General features: G+C 41.3%; 1 protein-coding gene and 1 long non-coding RNA gene across 3 annotated transcripts in view; both read right to left on the bottom strand.

Moving 5' to 3' along the window:
* The window catches only part of LOC308308356 (uncharacterized protein), a 79,845-nt gene that overhangs the window by 52,580 nt on the left and 12,961 nt on the right, over positions 1–14,304 (bottom strand). The window lies entirely within an intron of this gene.
* LOC308307977 lies at positions 2,825–4,463 on the bottom strand. Its single transcript, XR_013963250.1, has 3 exons — positions 4,092–4,463; positions 3,914–3,968; positions 2,825–2,962 (listed from the first exon to the last, which is right to left on the bottom strand). It is a non-coding gene; the product is annotated as an uncharacterized lncRNA (long non-coding RNA).

The raw sequence follows: 14,304 nt of genomic DNA, 5'->3' as shown, positions 1-14,304 counted from the left end.
CGGATTCGGCCAATGGAACGCCTGGGTTCCCGGGGCTATGACGTACGTGGTAGTAGGTCGTTGTAGCTACAGAGACTACAATAGGATTTGACCCGGTGTGGTTGCCGTAGCGTGAACGCTAGTTAGCAACAACAACAGTATGGTTGTTTCAGACATGTTTTCTACTGACATAGGGCAGAATCTTCGGTAGAACTACTTTTTATATGAACTGGAGTAGGCTATGCATTACATTAGAAGAAGGAAGAAAAAAGAAAAGCAGCGACGGGAACCAGCGAGAAAAGACGAGGCGTCTCTCTGCCAGCTGGGACTCACTCCACTAAGCTAACATCATACAGACACACTGTCGTAGGACCATTCTCTGCACCCAAGTTATTCTGCCCGTTTGTTGTGACTACTCCATGCTGCTAAGATCTCCAAGTTGAACTGGAAGAGACAACCAAGACCCAATGGTATGTTTCATTCATGTATAACTTCTTTGTGTATGTGAGTGTCATCATCAATGTGTCCTGGCATGCACATTCCTACTGTATATTAATCCCAATTACAGTTTACAATTACAATTAATCTGTAGGCCTAAGTTTACTTTAGAATATGTATGATGGCACTGACTTTACTATGTATTTTACATTAGGAGTCCACTAGTACAGTGGCTCTCAAACCTTTTATTTTCCAGTACCTCCTATGGGTCTATTTGGTCCCATTTGTACACTCTGACAGAGATGGAAAAAGGACTAAGATACTTGAGTAAAAGTAGGCTATCAATACTGCAATATAGAAAACATTCTGTAAGAAGTAAAAGTACTAAAGTATTGGCATCAAAATATACTTTAAAAGTACAAAATGTTTGAAAATGGCAGATCCACAAACTCACAACACATCACATCAACACATTGTGAGCTTGTAGATCGTCTATTTTCAAATAGCCTGGATATAAAATAGGGCTAAAGTTGATTAATTAGGTTTTATAATATAATCATTTATGTGCGAAGTAACTCAAGTTTTCAAATGATTGTAATGGAGTACAAGTACTATATTTGGATTCGAGCTCAAGTCAAGTACCAGTACAGAAAGCTGGAAATAAGTACAAAAGCCTCAACATTTTACAAGTACTGCTTACACCACTGCTCTCAGAAAATAGACCTGTGATCCATTTGAACCATCTTCAACTGAAGGTCCCTCAACACACTGAGAACAACAGCACTAGTAGGCTAATATTTAGGGCTAGCAGATCTCTCTGGTCATATTTAATATTTTGTATGTCCATGACAAAAATGTACACCAGGGTTAGGCAACCTTAGGCACGAGTGCCAACATTGGCACAGGGGAGGGTGATCACTGGCACACTGGCAGAAGTGTGAGACAGGATTTTTATTTTAAACATCGTAAATTAAATTAAGTCACCTAATTTGCAGCAAATGACATCCTGCATATAATTCTACATTCATTAAAGCTATGAACTCTGACTGGGGAGGGAGTCTGGGAGATAAGTGACTTATTGCTCAGAGTCTAATGATTGTTATGTCCTTCCAATCAAAATATGTCCACACTTATGATGGCGTGTTGACATGGCACACTATCTAAAAAATAAAACCATGGCGCTTTTCATTGGAAAAAGGTTGCAGACCCTGATGTACACGATAAGCTGCCATGGCGATGAACCCTCCCTTTGTGTGTGACAAAGACAATGCAACATGTTACAGTATTTTCTTCTCACTGCAGGCACTGCGGTATCGCTTGGAGCGTGTCCTGGAGAGTCGTCGCAAGTGGACTGGAGAGTCGACGTCTTCTTACCCTGGCATCATTATATTCTATTATACATAACAAATGCATAGAAATGTGAACATTTCTATGATTGTCATAATAGATAATAAAATAGATTCAATACATTTGATTTTCCTTCTTTTCTGTTTTTACTTGTAAGAAATATAATGTACACAGTATGGAGTGCTGTGAACCTGCCATTTGTAACACAGTAAACACAGTACAATTTAACAAACACAGTGGCAAGTACTTCTGTTTCAGAGCATTTACTGAAGTCCAGTGGTTCTCAACCTTTGAGTCTGGGAGTTTGAGCTTGTAGATCGCTAGTTTCACAATATTTATCTGTGGAACGGAATCGAGCAGAATGTAATGCCTCAACTCCTACAGTCTAAGTGCTTATCAGGGTGGGGGGTCCCCAGTTCAAAAGTGGGGGAGTCCCCAGTTCAAATATGATTATGTTGCAGGGACACCAGAGGTCACGGCTTGTGAAGTTTAAGAACCACTGCTCTACTCCAGCAAATAATATATTACCGGTAAATACATATTTTCATGACAGATTGCAAGGATTAAACCAAAAAAGCTCATGTTATATATTGTTTTTATTCACATCCTGATACATCGTTGCCTGCTGTATGCCTTTTTAGTGTGTAGTCCACCTGAAATTGAAACCGTTATTCTAATACAGTTTGTGCTGTGTAGCCAATACTGAAAATGGGTTGAGCAGCGCACACTCTCGACCAGAGCTAGGACATGGTTGTCCTGGATATTTTAGGGTTCTGACATGTTCCCTGTGTGCTGATCCAATTTAGAAATTTAGCAGACACTTATATCTGCAGAAGGGCAGCACGATTCTTGTAAATGATTATTTTTCTCCCTAGGATTTGGAAAATTATTCTCTCACTTTTATCTTATTTCCCAATTTGACTGATTAAAATAACAAGCTTATTACTGGGCGTACAGAGCACAGGCGAGGCAACATTAGAGTTGAAAGTGGCTTTAGAGTAGTCTAATATTAAAAAATTAGATCGCATTGCTGTAAGAAATGAGAGAGTAAATAATATTCCTGGGAGTTCCTTGTAAGCTGCTTCTTCTACGGCATCTCTTCATTCCGAGGGCGATGTAGACAGTTGTACCGCTGTCTTCCCGCAGGACTGCTATGGACATCATCTTGGACATGGTGGAGTATGTGATGTATCAGCACCTTATGCAATTATAGACAAAGAGGAGGAAAAATGTTTCAGGGTACACAGATTTTTTACAATGACATTTCAAAATGTTGCCATAGCTTTTACCCCATTTCTAGTAATCAGACCATGCAATGAGAATCCTAAACCAGTTTGCAAAAAAAAAGAACAGATCTATAAGCTAACAACAGTAACACTGCATTTTACCATGTTACATATTTCATGTAATGTTGGGGGGTTGCTCTCGGGCACAAACCGCTTATCTCCATATTTAAACAGTTTTTTGTTTGTAAGTTTAAACCCTACTTTATAAAACAGTGTAGTGCAAAAGAATAAAAAGTAACTGGCAAAAGTGCTGGATGATTACAATTTAGGCATTTAGCAGATTTTAATCCAAAGCGATGTACAATAAGCAGGTAATACAGTATATCAGTATATAATAGGATAATGTCAGTACATCAACAACAATATAACAAATGCATAGGAATATCAATCTAGAAAAACAATAACATTTAGACCACGCACCTAATCAGTAAAAAACGTAAAAAACAATGCGATCTAGCCTCATGTATGGTCAATGAGGGAAGGGGAGTGTTACAGTACTGCTATGTGTTTTAGTGGAGTTATATGGATTCAGTTTGTTTATGAGTTTGTCTGAATAAAATATATTCTAGTGATTCACACACTTCACAGTTGTAAATACCCAACGTTTGGTTGCCTACACTAGGAATCAGAGTGTATCATCATCATCTTTTATAATAGCTCACGTTACATCATAATTACTGTGCAGCCACTGGGGGAGGGGTTGTTTGTCGATTCATATACATTATAATACAGTCCCCTCTGTTGACTTTTATCTCACCACTTTTGGGTGCCCCGCACATTTACATTAATGTTGGAACCGCACTGCTGTTACAGGCTAAAGATTAGCATCGCTAGCAATAACAATAGCCTAAAAGTAGTCCTACCTCTTGAAAGAATACACCTTGATATGAAGCCTCTCCACCCATTAGATGGATGATTCTAAAGACAAGAGATGACAACAAAATAAGTGTTACAAACATGAATCAAGTTGCAACCTTTGCTTGTACATTATACATTATGTTTCGTAGAGTGGCATTTTAATTCCAAACATACAGTACATACCTATGTTCTGCTTTACAAGGGACAGTTCAGCAGTTGTCCATTCACTGTATTTGGGGGAATACAGATGGAACCGCGTTCTCCTTTATCGTGGTCTTTGTTTTCTTAGCTTTGCATTGTGTCCATCAATCCTGCCATTACATCTCGGTGGAAGTCATCTGTTGTGAAATGTTTACTAATCACTACACAACCGCAGATTCATGTCCCATCGTTCTGCAGGTAGCAGCACCCGGGGCTCGCTCCGTCGCTCGGCTTCATTCAATCATCACACCACTGTAAAACAACAATGCCATGTTGTTTCACCGACACAGTTGCACACGTTTCAAAACTTCTACAACTGCTCAGCATCACTGCGCTGCGGTCATAACATCCCATCTTCTTACTACGTGACTTCCAACCAACAGCAACAAACAAACTAAAAGCAGCAGCGCAGCGAGGATGATATCGTGGATATTATGCTGTTAGCTTAGCTTTGTTTGGCTCTCGTTGTTGTGCAGCTGCTTGCGCAAAGCATTATGGGTGCTGTAGGAAGTGCCGTAGGAAGTGAGGTCATAGCTTCGCGTTTCCAAAAAAATGTAAATTTACCTCCAAAATAAAATTAGTTTTAGTTTTCCATGTTAGAATATGATAATATGGGGTTACAAAAGCCCTTGAAAACGACCGGAGCTCCCCTTTAAGCTTCCAAAATTCGCTGGAGGAGCATCATTTGACAACACATGCTATAGTGGGAGAAATATGTAACAAAAAAAGGCAAATGTGTTCACTTCCGGCAGAAAGCGTGAAAATTTGCACCTAGGGGTATTTTTGTGCGCTGAATTCAAACATTGACGGTCCCAAGCACTTTTCCCATGGGATCTGGTGGCTCTCATTCACTTACCATACTAGGGAAAAAAGACCCCCCAAAAAATCTTCTTCAAGTAGCATGTGAGGGCTCAAACTAGGTGTTTTTTGGGATTCTGAATCCATTGCAAGCATTTGTTTTGCACGAAAAACATTCCTTTCCGAGAAATGGACACAACAAAACTTTGAAAAGTGATGACTCATCACTAAACCATAGTTTGTGGGGTCCATTTCTTGCCCAAGGAATGTTTTTTGTGCAAAACAAATGCTTGGAATGGATTCAGAATCATGAAACCCCCCTAGATAGACCCCTCACATGCTACTTAAAGAAGATTTTTGGGGGGTCTTTTTTTCCTAAGGGAGTGTACGTTTAAAATCCACTAGAGGGGGCTGGTTGACAGATTTTATCTTTTAAAAAAATGTCATTGCCCCCCCCCCACCCTTCAGATTTTTTTTGGGGACCCCCCCTGCGTGACTTGAGGAAAATGCATGGCCCCCCCTCCCCAATAAACTATATATATATATATATATATATATATATATATATATATATATATATATATATATATATATATATATACACACACACACACACACACACAAACAGTACTAGGAGACAATAAAATGAATGCTGACCTATTAATATAGCACCCTATTTGACAATTGATTGATTGATTGAGGGTACAGAACAGTACAGTTCATTGATACAAGATCAACTAAAAGGACCACCAGAACGCTTTTGGGATTAAATGTGGGTCTCTTTGTACTCAACTAATACAGAAAGGGTCACATTCTCATACATAATTCGGTAGTCAGTGCGAAATTATGGAGGGAAGAAGTTGCAACATTCTTGCATATAGGATACGTTTGCCCCACTTTGTCAACCGCAACAAGGAATCGCTTAATAGTCCACGTCTGTCCACGGGACATGTATGTATCCAAGCTGCTTAATAATGCATCCTCCATCTCCCTGTGTTTCTTAATTCTTCAAGTTCAACCACAATGTAACCAGGCGGTAGCCTAGCCCTATTTACCTTGGAAACGGGCGATCAAAAAATAAAACGAGCGGCGGCCAGCAGACTCGCAAAATCTTGCAATAAACCAAACAGCAACTACTTTAGCAAGATAACGTCTCTCTCTCTCTCTCTCTCTCTCTCTCTCTCTCTCTCTCTCTCTCTCTCTCTCTCGCTCTCTCGCTCTCTCTGTGTGTGTCTGCGCTCCGCGCATGAAGCGTCTCCATTTGGACATGTTTTGGCACAGAGCGAGAGAGATGGAGAGAGAAAGCGAGTGAGACAGACGAGACCCACAAAGACCCATATTATATTATGCCTATTAGCCTACTGGTATATAGAAGGATTCCTTTTATCTGACTGAGCAACTCCTCACATATAGGCCTACACTATATGCGCGATAGAGGGTAAACTGTAGCTATCGAAACCACGGTTTTTGGGGGGATTGGGAATGTCACCTTACAGGATTACGTTTTGTTCTGGTTTAAGTTCATCATGGCTCGGTCAATTATGAAGCGATTAAAACAAATAAAACGTCACCTCATTCCTTGAAAAGCCTCACTTCCATGACCAATGACTATTGTGTCCCTATTACATCTAAAGATTTAAACGTTGGCTGAACTGCCAGTGCGCCATGCTGTGCGCTCCCCAAATGAACAACTGATAGTGCGCACAGCGCACTGCCACCCTGGCAATGCCGATACGAAATTAATAGGGCATTCATATTATTCAAGTCATTATACAGCCTACCAAAAGCTGTATGGTTTAAAGTAGGCCTAATTAATATAGCCCTGTAAAGCCCTGTGTTGGTTCTGTCTGTTCGCTTCACAATCACTTTTGTAGAATGCAACACAAACTCAAATTTCTCTTTTGTGTCATTTCCTGACAGTCGCTCTAAGGCAACTCTTACATTTAAATGCATTAAACTTTCTTTTCTGATCGCTGATCTTCTCTCAACTTTGGCCATTTTCCTCCTCCCCAGTGGAGCACTGCGCCGTCAGCGCAGAGTCGCCGACTGCGCCCAATGAATGCGTTCGTTCCTTGTGGTGAGATTTACAGAAGCGGAATATACCAAGTCAATCAGGGGGAACTTGATAAATATAGGGGAGGAAACACGTATGAAAAATAACAAAAGAAAACATTTTTTAATACAAAATTCAACAAATGAAAGTTGCATGGACCCCCCTCCAGCCAAAATAAAAAAGTCATGGTCCCCCCTGACAATCAAATTATTATTTGAGAACCCCCCCCCTTCATGGACTATACCAACCTTAAGTATTAGACGAACACTCCCTAACCCTAACCCTATGGTAAGTGAATGAGAGAAAAGTGAATTTGAGAAAAATGCTTGGGACCGTCAATTTTTGAATTCGGCACACAAAAATACCCCTAGGTGCAAATTTCACGCTTAATTTCTGCCGGAAGTGAACACCTTTTTCACATATTTCTCCCACTACTACGGGAGCATGGGACATGAAGGCAGGAAGGGTCAAATGCCCAGTAAATCCCCTGGAGTCAGGTTTCAGGATGCAAAGTCATTTCTGACCTGGGGGATGGTAAGGTCAGAGCTATGTCCTGCCTCCTTGCTTAGTTAGTAAAAGCATTGTGTAATATATTAAAAATGCCATTTGTTCCAAACCACAGAATCACACAAAGTCCCTCATTGGAATGGTACAAAACCTAAACTTGCAACACATTCCATCTAATGTGCATTCTGGAGCATTTCAGCTTACCAACAAGTTCCAGGATGATTATTATTCTTTATTGTTTTTCCTTGGAATAGAAAATGGCATATTTTGTCACCGTTCAATACATCAAATGCAACGTAAGTCCTGTGAAAGAGGAAGGACCATAGACTGTAGAAGAATATGGACGAAGCGAAGCCATTGGTTTCTATGCAGCGCAAATGGCCCTTTCTACCCCTTGGAATATGGGTGGCCCCATCATAGAATTGTAAAGGCATCAGAGATGCTATTGGCTGCCAACGGTCACGTGCAACGCAGGGATACATGGGAGAATGTGGTCGGAGCCTCCCGAAATACAGCACACGAAGAAGAACACAGCCGGCTGGTATCAGTTTAGTTGGCCACGCCCCCCCGCAACTTTATCATTTATTTTAAAATACATTGGACAACATTTCGACAAAACGAATATGATGGTGATTGAAAGGCAATTTTTAACTAGCAATAGGAACCATACAGTATTCATGAAAATGTTAATTAAGGTTAGAAAACTAAAGGGGAAAATGAATGGGATCCAATGGTGGGAAATTCTTTTTGCGATCGGCCGGGGGGGGGGGGGGGGGGGGACAGCGCAACTAGCGGCCAATCATAGGAAGTTTTAGTTCTGTATTGGAGTCATTTTAAATCGGCAGAACTATGCCCCTGGGAAGGACAAACACACCCCATAACAATGCACATACAGACAAGCAGAAATATAGTCCAGGCGTTTCGGGCAGTATTTTGATGGAATCGTGCACTTTATGAAAGAAGCATGACATTTGGCACACAGTTAGAACATGCCATATGGAACATTTTTGGCTATAGGGGCATCGCAGATTTGTCATGGGAAACTTGTGGGAGCCAATCAAAGTTGGGCTCTCATAGACTTTACTGTAGAGTAAAATAATACAAAAAATAAATATGCTTTTAATAGCATGTGAGGGGTCAAACTAGGTGTTTTTCGGGATTCTGAATCCAATGCAAACATTTGTTTTGCAGGAAAAAAAATCCTTGAGCTAAAAACTGACCCCATAATTTGGCAATAAAACTATGATTTAGTGATGAGTCATCACTTTTCACAGTTTTGTGGCGGACGTTTCTGGGAAAGGAATGTTTTTCGTGCAAAACAAATGCTTGCATTGGATTCAGAATCCCGAAAAACACCTAGTTTGACCCCTCACATGCTACTTAAAGCATATTTATTTTTTGTATTATTTTACTCTATAGTAAAGTCTATGAGAGCAACTTTGATTGGCTCCCACAAGTTTCCCATGACAAATCTGCGATGCCCCAAATGTCATGCTCCTTTCATAAAGTGCACGATTTTTGCCTGAAACGCTCGGACTAAAGCTGGCAATACACTACAAGATAATCTGGCCCGACTGAATCGGGTAGAATTAAACACTACAGGATATGTTTTTCAGATTATTTGACCAGATAATCTAAACGGGCTCATACTAGCCGTTTTGTACAGTCGGGCGCTCCGCACGCTACAGGATTCTATACCGATTGAGTCGGGCTCGAACACAGCAATAATAAATAGGCCTAATATAATTGATACAAATGCCACGGGGGCTGTTCTGAGCGCTGTGCTTGGCAACACGCACGCACACGCACATACAAACACATTACGTTATCCACTCACTCAACACACAACGCCTCACGCAACGGAAAAAAAGCTTCAATATGGAAGTTGTGTCCTATTTTGATGATATGAGTTCACTTTGACACGTTTCATGTTCATCCAACTCTGACATCCCCTCTCTCTCCTGCGCTATAGTCGAGTGCTGCTCCTTCTCACGGTGCCTGATTTATGATTAGTCGTATGACGGTGTAGCGCACACAGAACATAGATCTCCAAGACCAAAAGGTGTCCCTTCCGTGCCACGTTGTAGGCTTGTAGAATAGATCAGGGGAGACCGGGAGAGCCCCCGTAGTAGGCGTGTACTTCTCTGATGTGATGTGCCTGGTCGCTGCCTATGACTGACTGCAGACAGTGGCTGGTAGCCTTATTTCTTCTGTTTGTTTTTTGGATCGCGTTACTGTTGAGTTTTAATTTAAAGCCAAATCATTCATGATACAACCTAATGGACGGACGGACGCTATGAAAAGTGTGTCTGTGTCTGTGTGTGTGTGTGTGTGTGTGTGTGTGTGTGTGTGTGTGTGTGTGTGTGCGCGCGCGTGTGTGTGTCTGAGTGAGGCAGAGGGAGAGGTGGAGAGAAAAAAAAAGAGATGGATCTGTCACTCAGTCAGATGTATGCACAGAGACTTGCGTCTATCAGCGGCTGCTGTAGCCTACCTATTTTCAGTCTCCTGCTGCTGTTCCAGTCTTCCAGAACAGTACTGATCCAGGAAAATATCAAACATGTTTGAAAAGAGTCGGGCTGTCCCCGACCGTCCTCCGAGCCACTCGGCTGGGCTCCGAGTGGATCTGTGAGACCTCACGCTAGACGACGTTCATGCCCGATTGTCGGGCCCGTTTCAGTCGGGGGAAGCCCGATTGTCGGAAGGGTAATTAAATAGCCCGATTATCGGCTAGTGTGCGGCCAGCTTAAGAGGGAAAGAAACAAGAGAGGAAGGTTTGCAGTTTCATTGAGCCCACTGTGTGTTTGGTATTTGTCACAGAAGCTGTCTGGTCTGCGTCAGATGTTCTCCTCTTTTCTTCAAAGCCTCGCTCAAAAACCGTGTATTCTTTCCCTTTTGTTCATTACATTGATTGACAAAATGTACCTAAGCTTTTTGCTCTCTTTCAGCGGTAGGTTGCATTGACATACAGATGAACTATTAAATAATTGAAAAGAAGAGAGCAGGATAGATTTCCTCATCAAAGCTGCAATATTTGCTGCAGCAAAAGCACATTTACTAGCACTATTTGAAAATAGCCAATCTCTGGCTTGTTGCTCTGCTATTTTGAAACACTTGAATACTTTTACTCAATTTCATTTTGAATTACAGACTTGTAACAGAATATTTCTATATTGCAGTATTGATAATTTTACTTGTACTTTTTTTTTCACCACTGAAAGGGATGCCCTTGCAGGGAACATAAACAAGGAAGATAAGGAGCTTCTTTCCCATTAAACACTAATGCAGGTTCATTAGTGTTTATTGGGAAAAGGAGGACTGCTTACCCAAAATACTGCACATGGGTCCTCTGGTTACATTTGTATCCTTCGAGTTAGCCTTTCATTCTCCTGGAAAACTGTTTTCAACAACACTGGGATTCCCGTTGCCTTCCGAGGCAACTGACACTGACCGTTTTATGGTGGATTTAATCCATTGCTCTCTTTTATTTCTAAATCACCTTTCATTATATTAACGTCATCTGCATTGATGTAAAAGTACTAAGTACTGTACTTAAGTACAGTTTTGAGGTATTTGTACTTTACTTGAGTATTTCCAAATTCCAAAACGTTTTACTTCTACTCCACTACATCTGATCCAAATGTTGTACTTTTACTCCAATACATTTATTTGGAAAATATAGTTACTACTTACTTTGCTGATATAAATTATAATATATATGTTAAAACATACATAAACCACTTTAGCCCTATTTTATACCTTGGCTATTTGAAAATAGCCGATCTACAAGCTCACAACATGCCGCATCGTGTTGTGAGCTTGTAGATCTGCTATTTTCAAACATTTTGTACTTTTACTTTTAGTACTTTAAGTACATTTTGATGCCAATACTTTTGTATGCAAACGCAAATGCAAACTCTCAACAAAACCATCTCCCTCGGGTTGGGTTGATTACCGAAATGGCAGAATATCAAACTCTTCATTGAGACCTAGGTGACATATTAGGATAATGTATCCATCATACTGCTCTCCTCAATAGGAGACTACTGTTTATATCTCCCCTCGTCTCATAAGATGCACTTTTCTATAACTAGGTATCGTAGACCAGGGGGGTCCTCAAATTATTTTGAGGGGTCCCCAGATGATTAACTTAATGTGCAACATTGTTTTCTCACGCAACAGTAAACAAACCAACATAAAGTTTAGGTGTAGGGTTTATGCACATTTCTTAAGTGACAATTTAAGGACTTTTTAATACCTCTAAAATGGAAAATTAAACATTGGCCAAATTGTCAAATATTAGAGGCAGAAACTGTGAAAATAGCTGCTCACAACGCCTCGTGTTGCGAAGCGTTGTATAAGCATGTAGATCTGCTATTTTCACAATAGAACCGTGCTATACAAAATGTGATGCCTCAACTCTTAGTGCTCGTCAGGTGGGGGGGGGGGGGGGTCCCCAGTTCAAATATGATTATTTTGGGGGTCGCGGCCTGAAAAGGTTGAAAACCAGTGTCGTAGACCACAACACAGAGCCAAGACGATTTTACTTAGACTGCACCGGGGGTGACACAAATGCTACAAATGTCTGTTTAAGAATAAGGATTTTGATATAATGTTTGCCTGTAAATGGCTTCCAAATGTTCTAATTCTTAACAAAGATGGAATATCATTATTCATCATTATATTCAGCAGCATGTTGAGGGAAATGTACTGTATACACCCCACATAATCTGCACCATTTGGATGATTATACAATAACACCAGGGACGTGCTGGGCCCTTGATTCAGCCCGGGAAAAAGAGTTGGAGATCTCTATAGCTCTGCTGCTACTCAAAGATTTGCCATTTCAGATCATGACAAGTGACAAGCCAGTGGGCCAATTACATGAGTTATATTTTGTCGCTGTCGGGTGGAAACCTTGTATGTCCAAAACCGTTTGTTTTGTATTTATCATTTAAAAAATGATTTAAACTAGTGAAAACAGCCGATCTACAAGCACACAACGCCTCACAACGCAAGGCGTTGTGTGCTTGTAGATCTGCTGTTTTCACTACTTTTGTGCAACGGCCTTGTATGATGAAGCATGGCTTCGCTTTGCGAAAGAATTTTACAAATGTGAAACTTGGAGATATACGAGGTTTCTGCCAGACAGTGACGATTTACTTTGTTGGCCGCCCAGCCCCCAAAATGGAACGAAGGCCGACATTTTATTTGTATTTTTTTCCTAATGGCCGGCCTGGACTGGCCGGGAATGAACCAGCCGTTCGGGAGTTGTCCCGCTTTTCCCAATGGCCAGCACGTCCCTGAATAACACATTCCTCTCAGAGCTTGTTAAAAAGCCAAGAACTCCTTATCTCCTTCACACGGCCATAAAACAAATGGGCCACTGACTAGCTGCCAGCTGTGACCTTCTATCCTCTACTCCCTACATACTGATCTTATCTAAATGGTTCTCAGGACTTAAACTAGCAAATTCACTACTAAACAATATACCATAATAATATAATTTCACCTCATCATTTCTGCCTTTGATTACATTTCACACATTTAATCACCAAACTAAAACAGGGAAGTGAAACATAACTACGCGGCATGACCTGCAAGTGCCAAATCAATATTCAACATACATGATAAAATATATGATAGAAACTCTAACCCTTAGCAAGACTAATTCCTTAGAATCATGACATTGCATACAGCAAACATAAAAATACAACAAAAGCAATAGGGCTGTGGAGAAAAAGGTTAATAACCAGACATGCTCTCCCAGGTTAAAGATGAGGCATATTATCCAGAAACAGCCTATTTTCACGGGAAAGTCCTGTTCTGGCGAAGCCCGAACTGGCGAAGTGGGGATTTGTCTCCTACCGTAGCGATCTGGCGAATCGATTGTCCACGACACTGCAAGCGGCGCGAAGGCCAGCGGACCTTGGTCCTGCTCTTCGCCCCCGAGCGCCGCAGGCGCGAGTGGCCGCGAAGAGCGGGCCAGGGCCGCGGCCGGCCGCGCGAGTTACGAAGCCGTGGTGAATGCAATCGTTATATTTATGCCCAGGCCGTAAGGCCTGGGCAAGCGCACGATAAACGCCCTGTCCAGAAGACGTTCGCCAGATCGCTACGGTATCGGACATTTCCCCACTTCGCCAGTTCGGGCTTCGCCTAAAAGGTACGTGCCCATTTTCACTATGTAGCACTCAAAGGACCAGCAGACATATACAGTAGATCAAACCAACAATGGAAAAGACACATATCCTAGACTTAGTAGACTAGGTAGGGCCTGTACCGCTTTTTTACTGAGTACAGCCACAAAAATCATCCTAATGTGAGATAAGGCATAACTGCAAAAAATGTATTAATAGGAATTGTAACAGGCGAGGCCATAAAAGCCTAAATAAGGATTCAGCATCTGAGGACGGTCTGTTCTGTCAGCTATTGAGAACTATCAGTGACACACTTACCACCTGGATAACTAACAAAAGCAGTAATACCAGTAAGACTCCCTAATCGGGAGGTAAGCGACCGTCAGGTCGCAGCGTGATTTTAGGCCAAAATGTGTAGGAGCAGTGTCCATAAATGTGTTTGAAAAAGTTGGCCTGATGGTGGCGCTATATGGGACAGAAATCCATGTTGATGAGATGAGTGTAGACATACTGTGTACCGATTTGTGTGATTTTAGGGCAAAATCTGTAGGAGTAGTGTCCAAAAATGTGTTTTAAAAAATCGTCCTGAAGGTGGCGCTATATGGGACAGATCCATGTTGATGACATGAGTCTAGAGATACTGTGTACCGATTGGCGTGATTTTAGGGCAAAAATTGTAGGAGCTGTGTCCAAAAATGTTTTT

The sequence above is a fragment of the Nannobrachium achirus genome, assembly GCF_963921795.1.
Source record: "Nannobrachium achirus genome assembly, chromosome: 22".
Taxonomy (NCBI): Eukaryota; Metazoa; Chordata; class Actinopteri; order Myctophiformes; family Myctophidae; genus Nannobrachium; species Nannobrachium achirus.
This window is presented reverse-complemented; position numbering and strand designations above follow the sequence as displayed.